The 22423-nt window shown below is 34.1% G+C and overlaps 1 protein-coding gene across 6 annotated transcripts in view; it reads right to left on the bottom strand.

The window, feature by feature from the left end:
• The window catches only part of THEMIS (thymocyte selection associated), a 215070-nt gene that overhangs the window by 126913 nt on the left and 65734 nt on the right, over positions 1-22423 (bottom strand). The gene's annotated exons all lie outside the window — the stretch shown is intronic.

Genomic DNA, 22423 nt, shown 5'->3' with positions numbered 1-22423 from the left:
AAAAAAAAAAAAAAAAAAAGCTACATAGCTTGGACTAGATGGATGGTAGTGATGGTTGCACAATATTGCAAATGTACTTGATGCCACTGAACTGTGCACTTTAAAATTGTAAAGTTCATGCTATGTGTATTTTACCACAATGAAAAAATATCTGCATAGGTCCAATTAATGCAAGACTTCTCAGAAACTTTAAATGCACTGTGACTCTCAAGAGGAGAATATGAGATGCAGAATTTCCCAAATTTCCTTGATTATAAAACTTTTGAGGAAAACACACATTAATAAATCACAACATAATATATCACATAACGCTCCTTTAAAATACCTGGTCTGACTGCTCTTGACTATATTTCAATCATTCTTCTCATTTTCTCTCATTACTTCTGTAATTTTTCCATTAGAAAATTGTGCTATTTTTGCTATTACACTGATATCTATTTCACTAATTTCAGTATTTGAAATGTTTTCTCTGATTCTATCAGGATAATCAACTACTACAATAAATTTTTACTATTTAAGATATAGCTTTTTGTACATTGGATGTCTAAGTGGTTCTGATTGATTTATTTTATTTTTATTTTATGGGCCACATCTGCTTTGCATCACTTTCAGAAATTCATTTATTAAATATATTTTAATAAATTCCACAGAAAATGAGAACAAAGAAGAAATTAGTTAATTGCATTCTTAACCCAAAAGCAATTAATAATATTATATACTAGCATGCTCTAAGAAGATAGTTTTTTAAAAACTTAGTAAAATTATATAGCTTCAAAAAATCATTTATTATTTCATCAACAAGTGTATTCTAGTGAAATTCATCTATATATCAAATAATTTTTAACCAGATTATAGTGTCCTTTTAATAATTTTGGGTTACTTTTCAAAGATTATTCTAATCAGTTATTTTTGAAGTCTATTTTCACTCATACAAACAGACAGAATTTTGGTGATTTTTAGATATAAACATCCTGAAAAAGTGTGAGTGATGCATTCTTGGCAGGAATGAGCAAGGTAGCAAATGCAACCTATCCTAAAAACTTTTAGAAAAGGAACAGTGTTCATTCACTGCATGGCGTGCCTGACTAAAAAAGGGAAAGACATATTTACTTTGAAGGAATTTCTCATTTTATTATATCTCGTATCAGGGAGAATTCAATTAAAATAGTGTTCTTGAGTTCACCACAGTAAATGAATTTGTGTGTGTGTGTGTGTGTGTGTGCCTGTGTCTGTTTAATCTCATTTGTCTGTGTGTGAAGATTTATTTCTAAGAGTCCACAATCATTATCAGGAAATAGAAAATTCAGCAGTTTTTGTAAAATAAGTTTTTTAAAAAATATAGCTACCTAGAATCTCATAAAAGGTAGAGACACATAGTTTTATTTCTAGCCTAGCTATAGCGATGACATAAGTCACAGAAGAATTAATTTGGCATCATCTTTCTTGGGGAATAGAGCTCACCTAAGGTAATAACAGACCTAAAATATGAAGTAGGAAAAAGCTAAAACCCTAAGGTCCACCATTATTTCAGTTAATCACACTATTCAGAGCTGTCTTGTTGGATGTCTTTATTGCGAGAAAAATGTTTCTGTGAATCTGTGTGCTTTTCCTTAAAAGATGATGAAGTACACAATTTAGCATACTAAGTAGCACAATGTAGGAAAAATATTTGAATAACTTATCTCTTCATATACCATTGCAGCCAATCCGAATAATTCCTTCTTTAAAACAGCCACTGAAAGCCATAAAAACTAGGGCATGCTGTTGCTGCTTTTTTTTAATTTGACGCCGTATTGGAACTTCAGTTTCACAGTGAAGAAAGTTAAATATAAATTAAAGCACCATTGGGACTGATGAGATCTAAAAGTGACGAGTGGTTTTTTTTTCATCTTTTCCTCAAAGTGTACAATAGTTTTATACTGGGAAAATATGCTTTGTTATTCTTCCAAAAAAAAGATAAGGCCCATTCCAAGAGTTGAGTAATCAAGTTAGTAAAATAAGCCAATATGCAACCTTTATAAAACAAGTTAACTGGAGAAAATAGATGTCTATTTCCACCTTAAATTGTTAGGATCTTTATTATTATTATTATTTTATTTTTTATTTTTTGAGAGGGAGTCTTACTCTGTCTCCCAGGCTGGAGTGCAATGGCATGACCTCAGCTCACTCCATTTTAGTCTCCTGGATTCAAGCAAGAACCTCAGCCTCCTGGGTAGCTGGGATTACAGGCACACACCACCATAACCAGTTAATGTTTGTATCTTTAGTAGAGATAGGGTTTCTGCATGTTGCCCAGGCTGGTCTTGAACACCTGACCTTAGGTGATCTGCCCACCTCGGCCTCCCAAAGTGCTGCAATTATAGGTGTGAGCCACCACACTGGCCTGTTAGCTCTTAAAAGAAATTTTATTTTTATTTTTGAATTAGGAGACATTGTTCATAAAGAAAATGTCACTTAACTAACAAAAATCATGGGAAATACAATAGATTGTGCTGTTAGTTAATAAATGAATGTAGTCTTTCAAGTCTTTTCCTTGAATCTTAGGTTTTGAGGGTGTTTATATTTTTAACCCATTCTTAATGATTTACAGTTTTTATTAACAGTAATTGCAGCGACTGAAATCTGTTTAGAAATTTACAAGTTTGAGAACTTTCTTATATGCATCATTTATCCTTACAATAATCTTTTGAGGACAATGAAAGAAATATTATCACTATAGGGGGATATAGAAATGTCACAATTTTTACAGCTGGCAGTCATAGCTCTGGAATCTCAATCTGAGCTTTGACATCCAAGTTTTGCATCCTGCCACCAAGCCAGGCTTGTCTCCCTGTTGCATTTATGACTTATAAGGACATTGCTCATGAGAATAACATGTTTATAGGTCTCACCAACCAGCTCTCTCTTTGCATGGATCAGCCTTCCCCAGGTGCCACAGTATGAGAAGAACAATAATAATCTCCTGGTCCTACTTCAAAGGTTTTGATAGGTCATTTCATGCACACCATTTCAATCTGAAGATGAATAGAGATACTTGAGCTAAAATTTCTAATGGAAACTGGATTTGGGGTAGTCTTGAAGAAGATAGATTTATAGAATATACCGACCTAAAATTGCCTTAGGAATGTAACACACTGATAGAAAAGCCACAAGAAACATGTGAAATGAGAAATATATAATAACAAGGATGTTTAGGTTGGCATATTCTACAAATCTATCAAAGCAAAAAGTTTAAAGCCCTCAAAGTATTGGAATATAAAATAATAATGGCCTGAACTGAGAAGGGTCTCCAGATTTTGGCGTCAATTACAGATCACTGAGAGACTCCAACAATCTTCATAGAAGAGTCTTTGAGAGCAGAAATAAGCAATGTGGTGAAAATCAAAATTTGGGATAAAGAAATGTACACAGTAATTTAACTGAGTATTTGGGAGGGAAGACCATATGTCAAACGTGGTGACCATGTTTCTTAAAATGTTGGGGGAAACTAAGTGAGGCCATAGAATGCCTGTGTTCAATTGTCTTTACATTAATAATTGAATTGGGGCCAAGCACGGTGGGTCACGCCTGTAATCCCAGCACTTTGGGAGGCAGAGGTGGGCAGATCATTTGAGGTCAGGAGTTCGAGGCCAGCCTGGCCAACATGATGAAACCTCACCTCCACTAAAAATAAAAAAATTAGCTGGGTGTGGTGGCGTATGCCTGTAGTCCCAGCTACTAGGGAGGCTGAGGCAGGACAATTGCTTGAACCTAGGAGACGAAAGTTGCAGTGAGCCGAGATTGTGTCACTGCACTCCAGCCTGGTCAACAGAGTGAGACTCCATCCCAAAATAATAACAATAATAATAATAATTGAATTGAAACTGTCTGCAATCTATTAACAGTTTTTCATATTTATTTTACCTAAGGAGGTAAAAGAATATATAATAAAATCTTTCAATTAATTTTTACCTCTTTGGTTCAACCATTGCATGGGGAAAACAAACTGCTTCCCAGTTAACATTTAAACTCCTTGAAAGGAGTGATTGCAAAATCTAACACATTTGGGATGCTCACCAAATAACTTACGTTAATAATGTTAGTTCTTAAGATCAAATGACATAATCTGTTATCTAGCCTAAAGCTTTATTGTAATCATAGCTTATTAATAAATGTGTCACACATCATACACACTTATTCATGTTAAAACCTTCTCTCTCCCAGGCAGTGAGAGTGAGGAATAGACCTATGATGAAGAGAGAGAATGTGAAAAATTGTTATTCTCATAACCTTGCTGGCAACACAGGTCCCTGGATGCTCATTAGTTCTAAAGGGCACTGCTCCTTGTGTTTTGAGAAGACACATAGAGGTATCGGGGCTAGAAAGAACCTCCACAGACCTTAGGCACCCCCAAACCTCTCACAAAGCATTGTTAAGAAGATCTTCCCAATACCACAGATTTGCTGTTCCTACCCCTAGGTGATCTTAGGTAGTAGAATTTTCAGGATTCCTGACCCTAGGTGATTTTGGGCAGTAGAACCTTCAGGATAAAGGGAACACAACTAGAGTGGGGTGGTTTCAAGATTATGGCTTGCCAATTCCTATTAGCCTCATTTTTAATTTTGGCCTCAGCCCCTTCCTTAATGTGTAAACTCCAGAATTTAAACTCTCAGGGCTACAGCTTCCTTTTTTGTAAACTGTGAACAGTCCTATCACTTACCACATAAAGTCATTGTGGTGATTTGATAAGTTAATACATGTAACATGATTAAATAGTACTTAACACCTAGTAAGCACCAAATGTTTAAAAAATAGTAGTTATTAAATCTCTCCATTTTCCTTTACTCTGGGTTTCTAAGCCATTGTAGGATGGTTATAAGGTTGAACTATGTAAGTTCAATGCCAACGAGGACAAACTAGATATTCCAGTCTGGAACAAAATTGAGGTAACAAAATATATAGAATCTACAGCTCAGCATCTGGCACAGATTGAGCAAAAATTTCTAGCAATGATAATTTCCACAGATTTCACCAGCATGTTTGAATATGGAAATGAGCCTCAGGTGACCTCTTTAGGTGACTGCCTTTGGAGAAATATTTCCAGGTTGCTTTGAGGAGCTTGTCTGACCCCATGCTTTGATAAATTACTTAGAATTTAACCATCATAGTTTTATGCCCATAATGAGCAAATTATAGGGAGAATAAAAGATGTAAGCACATTTTTAAATGCAAATATTATGCTGTTTGTAGTTATTCTCAAGGTATATATTATACACAGTTACTGAAGTTCCCTTGAACAAAGAAAACAGCAAAATGCCAAGGCATTTTTGAAAATGTGTTTTATTCATGATTCTGAAAGGTAGCTGACGCCAATTGAGGGAGGAGTATACCCTCCCTCTATTTTAATGATCTTAATTTTGTTAATGGAATGTTAGTAGAAAGAGTTTGGGAGCCATGTGGATCTGATTGTGTTGTTCAGTATTGATGTTGCCTGCAAATTAAATGTACCTAAGTAGCCACCTGTTTATGCTTATGATTATGTAAAGCTCCATATGTTTCTCTCTCTACATATGGGAGGTAAATATTGAAAAGATTATTCTGGTGTGAAGGGTGAAAACAGCAGCAATTCTTCTATAACTGTTGACATATGTTGTGGTGTTTCCTTGTAACGTTGTGCTTTGTCTGACATATTTGCTGATTTTTACCATGCAGTGTTCAAAAAAATCTGTTACCCATGGTTATACAAAACAATTAAAAATCAGTTTACATTAAATTCAAATTAGGAAGAGGTATAATTTCCTGATGTAACCATAAGTATTAAATGGAACGTCAGAGCTTAGAATTTAAATAGATTTTGATTTGCATAATAAAGAAAACTGAACTTTTTCTTTCTAAATTCACCAGCATATAAAAAGGAACATTTTCTCTCTAAGCACATTCTTTTGGTTCCGGATTACTAGGTAATGAAAACTGACTTTAATAGCATGAATTTGAAAATCCCCCCACCTAAAATCGGCATTGGGACTGACCCACCACTATCCCAGTGGGTTTGACTTGGAAAGGAGCTTACTGGCCCCTGACAGTCCTCTCTGGAAGCTTTTAGCTGGTATGTGGTCAGCAGGAACACCTGAACAGCTCTGAGATAAATTTATTCAGAGCGAGCACTGGGAGATCTCATGCAGGTAACTCCTATGGAACTACCTCAAAACTATTCAGATTGTCCCAGACAGTTGCTTTCAGGAAAGATCCCAGCCTTTGGACTTGCTATTGTTGATCACTTTAGATACTGAAGATAAACAAACTGGGGTTTTCCAAGGCGTGCGTCTGATTAAGAGTGGTTTAAATGCTGACTGTCTAGCAGTCCTGGTGACCTCCCAATAACACACAGAAAATGATGAAAACTTACCATATCATCAAAAACTAAGAATAATAGACCAACTACTGCAAAAAGCCAAAAGGAAGTTACTTTCATAATAAAGAGAATAGAGTTGCACTGAGAAAATTCAAGACCGACCCATGCTGGGGCTAATGAAACAGATGAGCCCTTCCACATTTTTAAAAGATAATAATGAAAATAACGATGTTACCACTATATTGAATACTTGTTATGTGCCAAGGTCTGTAGTAAGTCAATCTCCTCATTTAATTTATTTGATCCTCAGAAGAATTTTGTGAGATAAATAAAATTAATGTTTTCCCTATTTTATAAATGAGAAAATTGTTAAAGCACTAAAACACACCAAGGAGCTCCGTCTAAATTTTTATTTGTGTGTTTGTGTGTGTAGTATGTATGTGCGTGTGTGTATAAGTATGTATATATATATTCTTTAAAAAAATTTAATAAATTTAAAATAAAATTAAAATCACTCATTCTCACTGAACTGAAATAGCCTCTTTTCAAATTTTGACTTTTTTAACTTGATATATATAGAGAGAGATAAAAATGTTTTGAACAACATTGAGACTCTACTATAGACAGTTCATTTGAATTTAATATTGAACCATTAATAAACCCCCAGGCTTTAAAATATTTTTCACAAATATAGTTGTTAATAGATGAATAATATGTTATAGGGGATGTATCAGAATATATCTGATTCCTCACTGTTGGACATTTGATTCTATTATTTTCCTATTATAAATAATTCGAAAACTGCTATTTCTTTGGAGTTGATTCTGACAAGTGGAAGCACTGAGTTAAAGCTTTAAACATTATAAAGGCTCTTGTCTCAGTAGATTGCTGGTTCCAGGATGGCAGAAACAAGACTAAGTATACCTCTGTCATCAATCATTATCTCTGCACATACATAAGATGCAGATGGAACTCAAAATATATCACATGTATTTTCAAAGAGGCTACTCACTCTATTATCAAATTTATTATCAGGAAGCATACACTCTTTGGTTAGGTTTAAGAGTGACCCTTTCATAATATTTTTCTCAATTTCACAATTGCAAAAGCTTAGCTAGCTACATATGTGAAACAGTTGTTACTGTGTTTGTACAAACTAATTTTCTACATAATTATAAACCATTTGAATTTCCTCTACGCTTTGTCCATTTTCTTATTAGTGTTCTACTAGAATTTTAATTGATTTTTTTCTGTTTTTCATTTTAGTGACATCCAGTCTTTTAAAAATTGGGCTATTTTTCTCTGCTATTAAACATTTCTTCCTCAGTTGTTTTTTTTTTAACTTTATGACAGAAAGGTTCATTTCATGTACTCAAATATATTGTTTCCTTATGGTTTTCCATTATATTCACAACTTGAAAGTTGCTTCAAATATAGACATAAGATAGTGTTTCTTAAAATGTAATGTTTTCATCTATTTCAAATTTATTTTGCTATCTGGTATAATGATGATACAATTTGATTTATTGTTTGCTACATTATTAACTATACTAGAACAATGTACTAAATAATTCTTCCTTTAAACACAGTTGTGTAGTAAAAACTTTATTGAACAGAAAGTAATACTCTAAAGTCTGTTTGTGAGCTTAAGTGCATGGCACTAGAGTCAAATTAAAAGCGTTGCTGTGATGCTTTTTTTTTCTTTCTGAGACAGATTTTCACTTTTGTGGCCCAGGCTGGAGCGCAACGGCACAATCTCGGCTCACTGCAACCTCTGCCTCCTGGGTTCAAGCGATTCTCCTGCCTCAGTCTTCCGAGTAGCTGGGATTACAAGCATGCACCACCGTTCCAGGCTAATTTTTTGTATTTTTAGTAGAGACGAGGTTTCTCCTTGTTGGTCAGGCTGGTCTCGAACTCCTGACCCCAGGTGATCCTCCCACCTCGGCTTCCCAAAGTGCTGGGACTACTGGCATGAGCCACCACGCTGGGCCATTGCGATGCTTCTATAACAACTAGTACCACTATTGTTAAAGTAATTTATTGATGCAGTTTTTGATTTTCTGTAAGCAACATATAGTACCATTTATTAGAACTTTGTATCGGGGTTAATGTTGGTAGGACAAATATTCCCTCATTATTCTATTTTTTAAATATTTACTTGAATATGTTCACTTGTTTATTCTCCCAAGTGATTTTTACAATTACTCTCTCAAGAGGCAACATAATAATAATTACTATTATAATATGGAAATTATATTCTGCATTGTGTTGAATATAAATTAATTCATATGCAATTGATAAATTTGTAATATTCAGTTTTCTGATTCAAGCATATACATCTGCTTATATTTAATAAATAAGTAAATTTCATAATACTTTTTAGGTAAATAAATGAGTTAAAGTTGTAAAATATGTTATCCCTTTATATTCTAAGTGTTTATAAATGGAAAATTATAACTGTGTGTATTCTTAGATGTAAGTATATATTCATTTATTTACATACAGTAGTTTAACATATTTGTTCATCTTGTCATCTTACCAAGTTTCAATACTTTGTCTCATTTGATCTCTGTCTTTCTGGGTAATGCTACTATTTGCAAATAATGATTATCATCTCTTAATATTTAAATTTTCTATTTTTGAGATAGGGTCTTGCTGTCACTCAGGCTGGAGTGTAGTGGTACAATCATAGCTCACTGCAGCCTCGAGCTCCTGGGTTCACGCCATCCTCCCACCTCAGCCTTTCAAAGAGATGGGATTATAGGCATGAGTCACTATCCTCAGCCAATTAACAATTCATTTCTAAAAGTTTTTAAATTCATTCATTTCTGGCCATATTTACTTACAATTCTAGAAAGAGGCAGGTCAAAACAAACACCCTTATAAGAACAACTCTTTTCTTTCACGACTCACCCAAGCACTGCACATCTTGGTTCCCCTGCCTGGCTACAGGGCATTGTTGACAGTATGACCCTCTGCTGCATCTATCAGGCCCTGACATTTTCAAGGATGCTGAAGATTTTAAATTTCATGTTGCTAAGAAAAATGGAGACAGGGATACTAAAAGCCATTGAATTGTATATTTTAAACAGGTGACTTGTTATGTGGAGATTATTATAATGCTATTAACTCAAAAAATGAGATGGGAAAGACAGTTAAGTCACAGCCTTAAAAAAGCAGTTAGATTTGTCCTCTCAAAAGTTCCTGATAGGAATGCAAACTGGCAGAGCCTTTATGAAATGTGATTGACAATATGTATTCGATCTTTAAACACATTTTTACTTCTATGTATATAAAATAATTATAATCAGAAATGCAGACAAAGTTTTAGTTTAAAAGGCTGTTCATCATAGTACATATTGTATAAATGGCGATGTTCAGGATGGATTGAATAAGTTATGGAATATACATGTGACGGACTATTATCTAGAAAATAAAAATTATGCTTTGAAGAATACTTAACACAGGCAAGTCCTCAGAAGAAGATATTTTTTCCCATTATGCTAAAACATGTGTCTGTATGTTTGCAGGTGTACAATGTATTGAAAAACAACAGAAATAAAGGTACCTAATATTAATGCTAGATAACTCTGGCGATGATATTATAGTGAGTTTTATTTACTTCCCTGCATTTCCTTCAATTTTCTAATTTTTTAAAAGATGCATGTGTTACTTGTAAAACAGAAAAATAAATACATCTTATAGCTTTAAGAACTGGGGTTCTTTATCTTCACGCAAAATCCTGCACGTGAATGTTCATAACAGCCTTATTCATAATTGCCAAAGCTTGGAAGTAATCACAATGCCCTTCAGTAGCTGAATGGATAAACTGTGGCACATCCAGACAGTGAAATACTACTCAGCACTAAAAAGAAATGACTTATTATGTCATGAAAAGCCATGGAAGAACCTTAAATACATATTAGTAAGTGAAAGAAGCCAATCTTTAAAGGCTGCATACTATATGATTCCAACTATATGAAAAAGGCAAAATATGGAGACACGAAAAGGATCAGTGGTAACCAGGGATTAGAGGAGAGAGAGGAATGAACAGGCAGAGCACAGAGGATTTTTAGGGCAGTGAAACTATTCTGTATGACACTATCAAGGTGGATATGTGTCATTCCACATTTATCAAAACCTATAGAATGTGCAATACCAAAAGTGAACCCTAATATAAACTATGAACTTTGGGTGAAAATGATGCGTCCATGCAGGTTCACTACTTGCAACAAATGTACCACTTTTATGTGATATGTTGCTGGTGGGGGAGGCTGTCATATATGGTGGGTGGGAGTTCAGGAAGTATAGGGAACTCTGCTTGCATTCCAACGGCAGAACCTCTAAATATCCAAAATATAACTGTGTATAGTTATAGAAATGTGCTCTACCAATTTTCAGTTAAGATGCAAGGAGCAGAAGCTCCAATTGTTTAAGGGCAATCTAACTCCTCTTATAAGAGTTCGTCCCTGATGGTACTGTTAAGGTAACCTCATAAAAAGCTTTTAGAATTGTGCATGTAAGAAAGAGGGATGGTAAGGACCAGGAGTGATAAGATAAATTTTAGAAGATGGACATAAAACATTAATAGTAGGAAAAACTTATAGAGCAGCACTGGCTGTGGAACAGCCTCCTTTAAAATGATCTTTCTGGTTTTTTTTTATTGCATTTTAGGTTTTGCGGTACATGTGAAGAACATGCAAGACTGTTGCATAGGTACACACGTGGCAGTGTGATTTGCTACCTTCCTCTCCTTCACCAATATCTGGCATTTCTCCCCATGCTATCTCTCCCCAACTCCCCAGCCCCCCGCTGTCCCTCCCTTATTTCCCCCCAAATGATCTTTCTGATAGAATTCTGATCTGATGCTAAAATGCACATAGGTGTGAGTAACAGAATCATTTTAACCTAGAACTGCAAAATCTGTTTGTCTTTCAGCTAATATACATGGAAGTTATACAAAGACAAAGGATGCAGAGAAACAATCTGATCATGTACTAAAAAACAAGAGAAAAAATACAGGCCAAAAAATAGATCTTAAAATTACTTTAAAAGCCTGAGTTTCTTCCACATGTTGATTAATTCTCATTTCTTGCATAGTTTATACAAAATACCCTTTTGTCAAGGAAAATAAGTTGTAAGGTAGACAGCTCAGTTTACTCAGCTTTAGTGAGCACAGTGGAAAATATGTACCTTAAGAGAAGCTGACCCAGAAATTTTGGAAAACTAGCCCCTGATTCATTGGACAGTGAGTTATCTAAAAGGCAGGGATATCTATTTAGGGCTGCTCAGAGTCATGTTTCATTATAACATCCAGATGGAAAAATAGTAGCAATTGCTGACTTATATACCTTGCTTCTTTTTAAAAAGTCTCTTTAAAAACAGAAGATTGAAAGGTTATTTAAAGTTAGCAAATGTATTTTATATTTTTGCATAATGATTTTCCAACAGGTTCTTTAGAAATATATTTTAGTCAAATAAAAAATCAGCTACAATCATAAAATAAAGAAGAAAGATTTATCATTTCAATAGATGAAAACACAATGAATGATGATTGAATGTAATACATATTTTCTATTGATGGAATACATAATTCTCCAAATGAAACAATGGTCATTGTTAATGTGTTCGAATTAACAATGTTAATGTATTATATATTTGGTACCCAGGCATACCAAAGCAGATTTTATAAATTTTAGCCATTTAGCCTTAACTAATTTCTTACAGAAACAATTCTATTAATTCAATTTCTGTCATCAGTTATTTTAATAGTTTTCTAAATTTTTCACATGTATAATAAAAATGATTTTTTAAAAAGTCTTACTGCTTAAGGGATATAGTTATGTTGGAAGAGAATTCTTCATGGCATTTCTATACACCTCAAGAGCTAGAGGTAGCAGGTTTGTTTTCAACTAGTATAAAAATGAAAATGTCTCCCTCCCCAGAGACATTCTAGGATAGTAAAGTCTTTCTCCTCTACTCAAAGGAATTATTTTATATTCCAGGGTAATAAATACAATTTTTCTTGGAGGGAAAAGGTTGGCAATTCTCCAGCAACCCCTTCTATGTTTGGGGTTTCTAGGCTCAGGGTTCCCCAATTATGTGTTCAGCACCCCCCTGTGTCGCCTAGGAGGTCTTAGTGGTCAAAGACAGCCTCTGAGACATGAAGCTTATGCTGCCTGCTGGACAGCTCTGGCTCACTGTCTCCTTAGTGGTGTAATTCATGGAAGGGTAATATCAGCCTAGTAGCTACATGGCTACTTAAGAGTTTCTTGACAACTTGATAGGTAAAATCCATTTATCTGGTAGAAATTATTTAAGTAAGAAGCATGGCCCAAAGCTTGTTTTTAATACATGATTTAACTCCATGAAACATATGAAGGAAATTGTATATTTAATGAAAGTAAATTTTCTAACATTCATCTAAAATTTTTTGTTTCTTCTTGTTTTAGGAGTCATATTAGTTGAAATCTTTTTAATGCTACAATTTTCTACAAATAATAGAAAAATTCCCTGTTATGACTTTGATGTTGCTTGACAAAAAAATCACCTATTTTTTTTCTATGATTAAACAAGAAGTGCTTGAGAACATAAATCTGGACCTATACATACGGTTCAGATCTGTTATTTCCAATACAGTACCACTAATGTAGCCATTGTGTTGAGCATTTGAAATATGGCTACTTAATTTGGGCAGTGTAAATTGAGATGCACTGTAAGTAGAAAATATATATCAGGTTTTAAAGGGTTAGCATAAAAAGAATGTAAACTATCTTGATAATTTTATATCAATAAGTTGTTGAAAGTATAATATCCTAGATACAGATTTTAAATAAAACTTATTAAAATTAATGTCACTTTTCTTCTTTAACTTTTTAAGATATCTGTGCCAGGTAGCCTCCAAGATGGTACTATTATTTCTTCCTCCCAGTAGTCACACCCTTGTTCAGTCCCCTCCCAGACTACACTAGCATTGATCTGTGTGATCAAAATAGTATGGTAGAAGTGACGTTATATCACTTCTGAGATTAGGCCATAGAAGACTGGTTTCAGTCTTGGGCTTGCTCTCACTCTCATACCACTAACTCAGTGAGAACCCTATGGAGGGAACCATGTAGTAAAGAAGGGAAGCCTCCCAGAATAGCCATGTTAATGAACTTGTGAATAGCCATGTGAATGATCTCCAAATCACAGTCAAATCTTCAAAGACTCCATTCCCTGCCTACAGCTTCACTGCAACTCCATAAAAGACCCTGAGGCAGAACTATAGCATCTAAAGCACTCTCAATTCCTCACCCTCATAAATTATGTGACATAATAAACGTTCATTGTTTTAAGTTGCCGAATTTAGACACAACTTATTACACAAATATATATAAGTAGTAAATGTGGATATTGAGCATTTAAAATCACATATGAGGTTCACATTATATTTTTATTGGATAGAGCTAGGGCAGACTCAACTAACCACTTGCTATGTGATTTCTGGTAAATTAGTTGGTGATTCTGTTTTCTCATCTGTAAAATCTGAATTCCATTAGTAATTTATATATACATAAAACTGTTTAGAAAAGTTTTATATGTAAAAATATTAAAATCAATGTTTGGCACATCACTCATCTCTCCATTTGAGTGTGTGCTGTGGACAGGATAGGGTAAAGCGTAGTTAAGGATGTTCCATCTCAAACATTTCCTTTACGCCTGCTACCTCCTGAAACAAAATTCCTACACAGCAACAAAATTCACAGAGTATGGTCTAAATATTAAAACAGAAAAATGTCCTGATCTGGCCCTGTAATTTTAAGTGTGGTTTTTACAGATACAACCACAGTCTTCCTTGACCATATAGTTTAGAGACAATGTAAACTTGCTGTTTGGGAAAAAAAAATCTGTGTTCATCGTAAAAAAAGTATTTAACATTCTCAGGCTATTTCTCATGACAAAGAGAATACATTTATTATTCATGCTTCATAACACTCTGAAAGAGGGACAAATCTTTCCAGGAGGCAACCTAGAAATTTGGAACTTCACTACAAACCACACATGACATGATTTACCAATCTATGGACATAATGCAATCAACTACCGAATAGGATATGTTTTTGTTGTGTTTGGCAAGACTGGCATGTTTTCTAGCTCATAAAATGATTCAGCTAGAAGGGCTGTTTTGTAAAAGAACAAATTGTGCTTCTAAAGCAGTATGTTTTGTTTCATTCATTACTGAAATGATTGCTTATTATTTCTTTTAATATATTTGAACATTTTTGAGGTGACAAAAGAGACATATAGAAATACAATATTAATATAGGATGCAACCAGTGGTGTACATATTTGGAGTTTAGTTCCCATTCAGATTTTAGTAAAAAATTAGGCTCCAGTTTGTCCCCTGAAAGTGTGCTTGTAAAACTCTTCAAACCTTTCCCTTCTTGACTTTTGTTGACCTTGCTTTTGCTGAAGCTGTGTCTACAGAGCTGTGTTTATTGGTCAAAGGCTCTGTATCTTTCCTCGGCAGATTTTCTTTATTTACAAATAAGTAATTCTGGGCACTCTTGCCAAGGTATTGTCATCTTCAGTACTTTTAAACCATCATAAAATTGAGGATAGAAGAGTTTACATATTTTAATACAAAAGAGTGGGTCAATTATTTTCAAAACTCTAAAAATTAATCAAAGAATTGGAGCAATCTGGGAAGCATTTATTGAAGAAAAATGGCTGAATCTTGGAAAGAACAGCAAACTTTGTGGCACTTTAATTTGTATTTCCATTCTCCCTTCCCTCACGCTCGGGTCCACAGTAACCTTGAAAACTAACAACCTGTAATCACAAAAATATCATCACCTTGACAGTCACAGGAGAAAGCTATCTTCAAAGCTCAACCCCAGAGAATTGTTATTATTTGACATGTCTGGTGCCTCTCTGGAAGATCATACTTGCATGCCTGTCTCGTTGATCTTATTTTGAACTCATTATTGGGGAAAGACTTTTTCTCAGAGTACTTGCCAAAAATAATAAAAGAAAATTGTTTAATTTGTGGCTACCTGCAGTGGTGGGAAAAAAATAATAGGCTAACCCAAAAGCTTAAAAAGAATAGTTGGGAAATGAGATATTCATAATAACATTGAAAAGTTCCAGCATACTCCTGAGAATCTAGAAAGTCACATATATGATTCTAAATACATGTCCGGGACTGTGCATACTCAGGAAAGACCCACGAAAGCCCTCATCTCTCAATTCCAGCTGACTTTGAGGCTCTCCCTGAGCCCAAATTCAAGACTAAGCTAGAATTTCCAAATGCCTGACTGAATTTTGAGAGAATGTTCCCAAATGAACACAGAGTCCTTCAACAAATACTGAAAACATGGTTTCAATTGTGTAAGTAAATAGCTGTTCAGACATTAGTTGCCCACTAAGCTAACTAAGCAGGGACTTCTGTGGCCACACATGATGGAGAATGCAGATTTTACAAATTTAGTTCAGAAAATTCACTAAACAAACAACTACAAATAACACCAAGACCTGGGAAAAGGAAACAATTTGATTCTACAATTGCCACATTATATCATTTAAAATATCCAGTTTTAAACAAAAGTTAAGAGAAGGCAAAGGAACAAGAAAGTATGACCTGTACACAGTAAGGCAGAGCAAGCAATCAATAGAAGCTGTCCCTGCAGAGTGAGATTAACCAAGAAAAGAAGAGAGAAGAATTAAATAAGCTCAGTTAGAAATGAAACTGGAGATATTGCAACTGAAACCACATAAATACAAAAGAGCATTCAAAGCTGCTATCAACACTTTTACGTGCACAAACTAGAAAAGCTAGAGGAATTGGATAAATACCTGGAAACATACAACCCTTTTACATTAAATCACAAAGAAATAGAAACCCTGAGCAGACTAATACCAAGCAGTAAGATTGAATCAGTAATTTAAAAATTGCCAACCAAAAAAAGGCCAGGGTCAGATAGATTCACAGCTGAATTCTACCAGACATTCCAAGAAGATTTAGAACCAATCCTACTGAAACTATTCCAAAAGATGGAGAAAGATAGAATCCTCCCTAATCATTCTATGAAGCCAGTATCACCCTAACACCAAAACCAGCAAATTACATAACATAAAAAGAAAGCTACAGATAAAAATCCCTGAATATTATGCAAAAATCTTCAATGAAATATTAGCTAACCAAATCCAACAGCATATGAAAAAGATATACATGATTATCACATGGGTTTCATCCCAGGGATGCAGAGATAGTTTAATATACACAAGTAAATAAATGTGATACATCACATAAATAGAATTAGCAACAGAAATTACATAATCATCTCACCAGATGCAGAAAAAGCATTTGATAAAATACAGCATCCCTTTATGATAAAAACCCTCAATAAAATAGGCATAGAAGGAACTTAACTCAAAGTAATAAAAGCCATATATGACAAGCCCACAACCAACAAAATATTGAATGGAGAAAAAGTGAAAGCATTCCTTCCCACTGAGAACTGGAACAAGACAAGGATTCCCACTTTTACCACTTCTATTCAACATAGTACTGGAAGTTCTAGCCAGAGCAATTAGACAAGAGAAAGAAACAAAGGGCATCCAACCTGGAAAAGAGGAAGTGAAACTGTTGCTATTTGCCAATATGATTGTACATCTAGAAAAACCTAAAGACTCATTTAAAAAGCTCCTAGATTTAATGAATCAATTTAGTAAAGTCTCAGGTTACAATATCAATGTACACAAATCAGTAGCACCGCTTTACACCAACAATGACCAAGCTGAGAAACCAAGAACTTGATCCCTTTACAATAGCTGCCAAAAAACAAACAAACAAACAAACAAAAACCCACACACAAACCAACCATATATATTTAACGAAGGAGGTGAGAGAACTGTATGAGGAAAACTAAAACATGCTGCTGAAAGAAATAATAGATAACATAAACAAATCAAAACACTTCCCATGCTCATAGATGGGATGAGTCAATATTGAAAAACTGACCATACTGTCCAAAGGAATCTACAGATTCGATGTAATTCCCATCAAAATACTACCATCATTCTTCACAGAAATAGAAAAAGCAATCCTAAAATTCATAAGGCACCAAAAAACAGCCCACATAGCCAAAGCAATACTAAGCAAAAAGAACAAATCTGGAGGCATCACATTACACAATTTCCAATTATACTACAAGGCTATAGTCACCAAAACAACATGGTACTTGTATGAAAATATGCACATAGACCAATGGAACAGAATACAGAACCCAAAAATAAAGCCACATACTTACAGTCAGGTGATCATCAACAAAGCATACAAAAAATAAATTGGGAAAAGGATACCCTATTCAATAAACTGTCCTAGAAAAACTGGCAAGCCACATGTACAAGAATGAAACTGGATCCACATTTCTCATGCTACACAAAAATCAACTCAAGATGGATCAAAGATTTAAACCTAAGACTAAGAACCATAAAAAGAAGATAATATCAGAAAAATTCTTCTGGACATGAGCTTAGGCAAAGAATTCATGACTAAGACACCAAAAGCAAATGCCACAAAAACAAAAATAAATGGAACCTACTTAAACTAAAGAGCTTCTGCACAGCAAAACAAATAACCAGCAGAGTAAACAGACAACCCATGCAGTGGGAGAAAACATTTGCAAACTATGCATCCAACAAAGGACTCATTTCTAGAATCTATAAGGAACTCAAACATTTCAGAAACAATAAAATAAATAATCACATAAAAGTGGGCAAATGATATGAATAGACGTTTCTCAAAAGATGATATACATATGAACAACAAACATATGAAAAATGCCCAACACCACTAATAATCAAGAAATGCAAATTAAAACCACAATGAGATACCACCTTACTCCTGAAAGAATGGCCATAATAAAAAAAAGTCAAAAAACAATAGATAGATGTTGGAATAAATCTGGTGAAAAGGAACACTTTTACACTGATGGTGAGAATGCAAATTAGGACAATCACTATGGAAAAAGAGTATGGAGATTCCTTAAAGAACTACAAGTAGAACAATCCAGCAATTCCACTACTGCATATATACTCAAAGGGAAAAAAGTTATTATATGAAACTGACACATGCACACACATGTTTATAACAACACAATTCACAATTGCAAAATATGGAGCCGACCTAACTGTCTATCCATCAAGAAGTGGATTATACACAAGAAGTATATATACACCATGGAATACTACTCATCCATAAAAAGAAATAAAATAATGTCTTTCACAGCAACTTGGATGGAGTTGGAAGCAATTATTCTAACTGCAATAACTCAGAAATGAAAAACCAAGTATCATCTGTTTTTACTTGTAAGTAGGAGCTAAGCTATGAGGACACAAAGGCGGAAGAATGATAAATGAGCTTTGGGGACTCAGGGTGAAGGATGGGACAGAGTGAGGGATTAGAAGACTACATATTGGGTACAATGTACACTGCTTTGGTAATGGGTGTACTAAAATCTCAGAAATCACTACTAAAGAACTTACTCATATAAGCAAAAGCTACTTACACCCATAAATCTATGGAAATAATAATAAAAGAAACTGTCTCTAAGGAAGCCCAGATATCAGACTCACTAGAGAAAAAAGACTTAAGTTAGCTATTTTTAAATACATACAAAGAACTAAAGAAAATCATGTCTACATAACTAAGACAAAAGTATGAGAATAATGTCTTACCAAATAGATAATATAAACCAATTTGATAAGTCAATTGAGATTATACATTCTGAGGCAGAGGAAAAAAGTACAAAGGAAAGAACAAAGTCCCAAAGACCTATGGGTTAACATAAACCATAAGAATATGTGAATAATAGGATTCCCAAAAAGAGAGAGGAGAGAGAAAGGTATAGAAAGAATATATTTTTTTAAAAAATGGCAAAAACTTCCAAAATTTGATGAAAAACAATCTACACATTCAAGAAACTTAACATACTTCAAGTAGACTAAATCAGAGATTCATGCCTAGACATATCATTATCAAATGGTTGAAAATCAAGACAGCTTTGGAATCAACCCAAATGCGTATCAATGATAGACTGAATAAAGAAAATGTGTCACATATATACCATGGAATACTATGCAGCTTTGAAAAAAGAACAAGATCACTTTGCAGGGTCACAGAGCTGGAAGGCATTATCCTCAGCAAACTAACACAAGAACAGAAAACCAAACACCACATGCTCTCACTTATAAGCGGGAGCGGGACAATGAGAACATATGGACACAGAAAGGGAAGCCACATACACTGGAGCCTTTTAGGGGAGGGAGAACATCAGGAGAAATAGCTAATGCATGTTGGTCTTAATACCTAGGTGATGGATTGATAGGTGCAGCAAACTGCCATGGAACACATTTACCTATGTAACAAACCTGCATGTCCTGCACATGTAAACCAGAACTTAAAACAAAATAAAATTAAATTTAAGAAAGAAAAATAACAAAGACAAATGAAAATCTTTGAATATAACATAATAGAAATTATTCATTATGTACAAGAGAGACCGTCAATAAGATTAAAAGCTAATTTTTACTCAGAAACTATGGAGGCCAATAGGAGAGGGATGAGATATTTATAATGCTGCAAGAAAAAAACTATCGACAAAGAATTCTCTCCAAGAAAACTGTCCTCTAAAAGTTAAGGAGAAATTAAGATATTTCCAGATAAACAAAAACTGAGAGTGTGACACTGTCAAACTTTCCACACAAGAAATAGTAAAGCGAATTATTCAGGCTGAAACGAAAGGGCACAAAACAGAAACTCTATCCCATATGAAAAAAATAAAGACTATAAATGAAGATAACTACAGGGGTAAATGTAAAAGATAAATGTAAAATACAGTTTAAATGTACATTCTTGTTTGAAAATCTTTTCTCCTACATGATTTAAAATTGCATAAAGAACAATTACAAATCTATATTGATGGGCACACCACATCTGTCAAAAATTTAGATAACTGCAAAGAGAAATACATTAATCTACTATTGTAATTTGAGATGTTAACACCGCTTTACAGACATAAAAAGATCCAGCAGGCAGAAAAATTAAGGAGGGTATTGTTGAACCCAACAGAAACACCAATGAATGGAATATAATGGACACCTATAGATGACTTCATCCAATCACAGCAGATTTCACATTCTTTTCAAGCTCACACAGTTATTCATTAAGATAGACCACATTCTGAGCCATAAAACACACTTAACAAATTTAAAAGAATGAAAATTCTATAATATCTCCCCTGAGGTAGAATTGAACAAGAAATTAGTAACAGAAAGAAGTCGAAAAATCTCAAAATACTTAGGAGTTTTAAACAACTTACTTCTCAACAAACCATTGATTAAATACAAAATCTCAAGAGAAATTTTTAAAATGTTTTGAACACATTGAGAATAAAAATATAACATCAACATGTGTGGAATTCAAAGAAATTTGCGCTTAGAGGAAAATGTATGGCAGCGAATGCATATATTAGAGAAGAAAAAGGATGTAAAAATCAATAATCTAAACTTCCACCTTAAGAAACTTGAAAAACAAGAGCATGTTACATCCTAAATAAGCAGAAAAAAATAAAAATTAGAGCAGAAATAATGCAACTGAAAACAATAAACCACCAAAGAAAATCAATAAAACCTAAGGCTGATTATTTGAAAAGATCAACACAATAGATATGCCTCTTGCCAGGCAAACTAAGCTAAAAAGAGCGTAGATAAAAATTTTTAAATAAAAAATGAAAGGGGAAATCATTAAAAAAATCCCATGGATATTAAAAAGATACTAAAGGATTATCAGGAGCAACTCTACACCCGCAAGACTGATAACCTATATGAAATAAGCCAGTTCCTCAAAGACACAATCTGCTAAAACTCACACAAGAAGAAATATACAATTTGAATAGGACTATACTTATTAAATAAATTGAATCATTAATTAATCACCTCCCAAAACCAAAAACATCAAGCCCATATGGGTTCACTGGTAAATTGTAACAAATATTTAGGGAAGAAATTATACAAATATTTATAATATCTTCTGGAAAATATTAACAGAGGGAATACTTCCTAATTCATTCTATGAGGCCAACATTATCCTAATGCCAAAACCAGGAAAATGTGTTATAAGAAAACTACAGACCAACATCTCTCATTAACATAAATGGAAAAACTTTCAACAAAATATTATCAAATCAAAGCCAAGAATACATAGAAAAAATTATACACCATGTGGTGGCTCATGCTTATAATCTCAGCACTTTGGGAGACTGAGGCAGGCAGATTACGAGGTCAGGAGATGGAGACCATTTTGGATAACATGGTGAAACCCCCTCTCTACTAAAAATACAAAAAATTAGCTGGGCGTGGTGGCAGTTGCCTGCAGTCCCAGCTACTCGGGAGGCTCAGGCAGGAGAATCACTTGAACCCAGGGGTGGAGGTTGCAGTGAGCCAAGATACCACTAGTGCACTCTAGCCTGGGTCAACAGAGGAAGACTCTTTATAGAAAAAAAAAAAAAAAAAAAAAAAAAAAACACAACTAAGTGGGTATTATCTGCATTTGTATAAGAAGCTTAACATTCAAAAATTAATTAATGTGATGCATCACATCAAAAGGCAAAAGAAAAAAGAATCACATGATCATATCAATCTGTGCATAAAAATTATTTAACAAAATTTAACATCGATTAATGATTTTCAAAAAACACCTCTCAGCAAATTAGAAATAGGAGAAAGGTTCCTTAACTTGGTAAATATCATCTTTTCTTATAAAAGAAAAAAAATCCTACATTTAACATCATACTTCATGTTGAGAAATTGGAACTTTCCAGCTAAGATCAGGAACAAAGCTAGAATGACCTCTCTTACCACTCCTTTTTAATCTTGTACTAGCGTCTGAACAAATGGAATAAGACAAGAAAAGGAAATAAAAGGGATACTGATACTGATTGTGGAGGATAAAACTATCTTTGTTCACAGATAAAATGATTATGCAGAAAATCTGAAAGTATCAAAAACAACCTCCTTGAAGTAATAAGTAATTATAGCAAAGTTGCA

The sequence above is a fragment of the Cebus imitator genome, unplaced genomic scaffold, assembly GCF_001604975.1.
Source record: "Cebus imitator isolate Cc_AM_T3 unplaced genomic scaffold, Cebus_imitator-1.0 Scaffold81, whole genome shotgun sequence".
Lineage (NCBI taxonomy): Eukaryota > Metazoa > Chordata > Mammalia > Primates > Cebidae > Cebus > Cebus imitator.
Note: the sequence above shows the minus strand (reverse complement) of the source record. Positions and strands in the feature narration are given on the sequence as shown.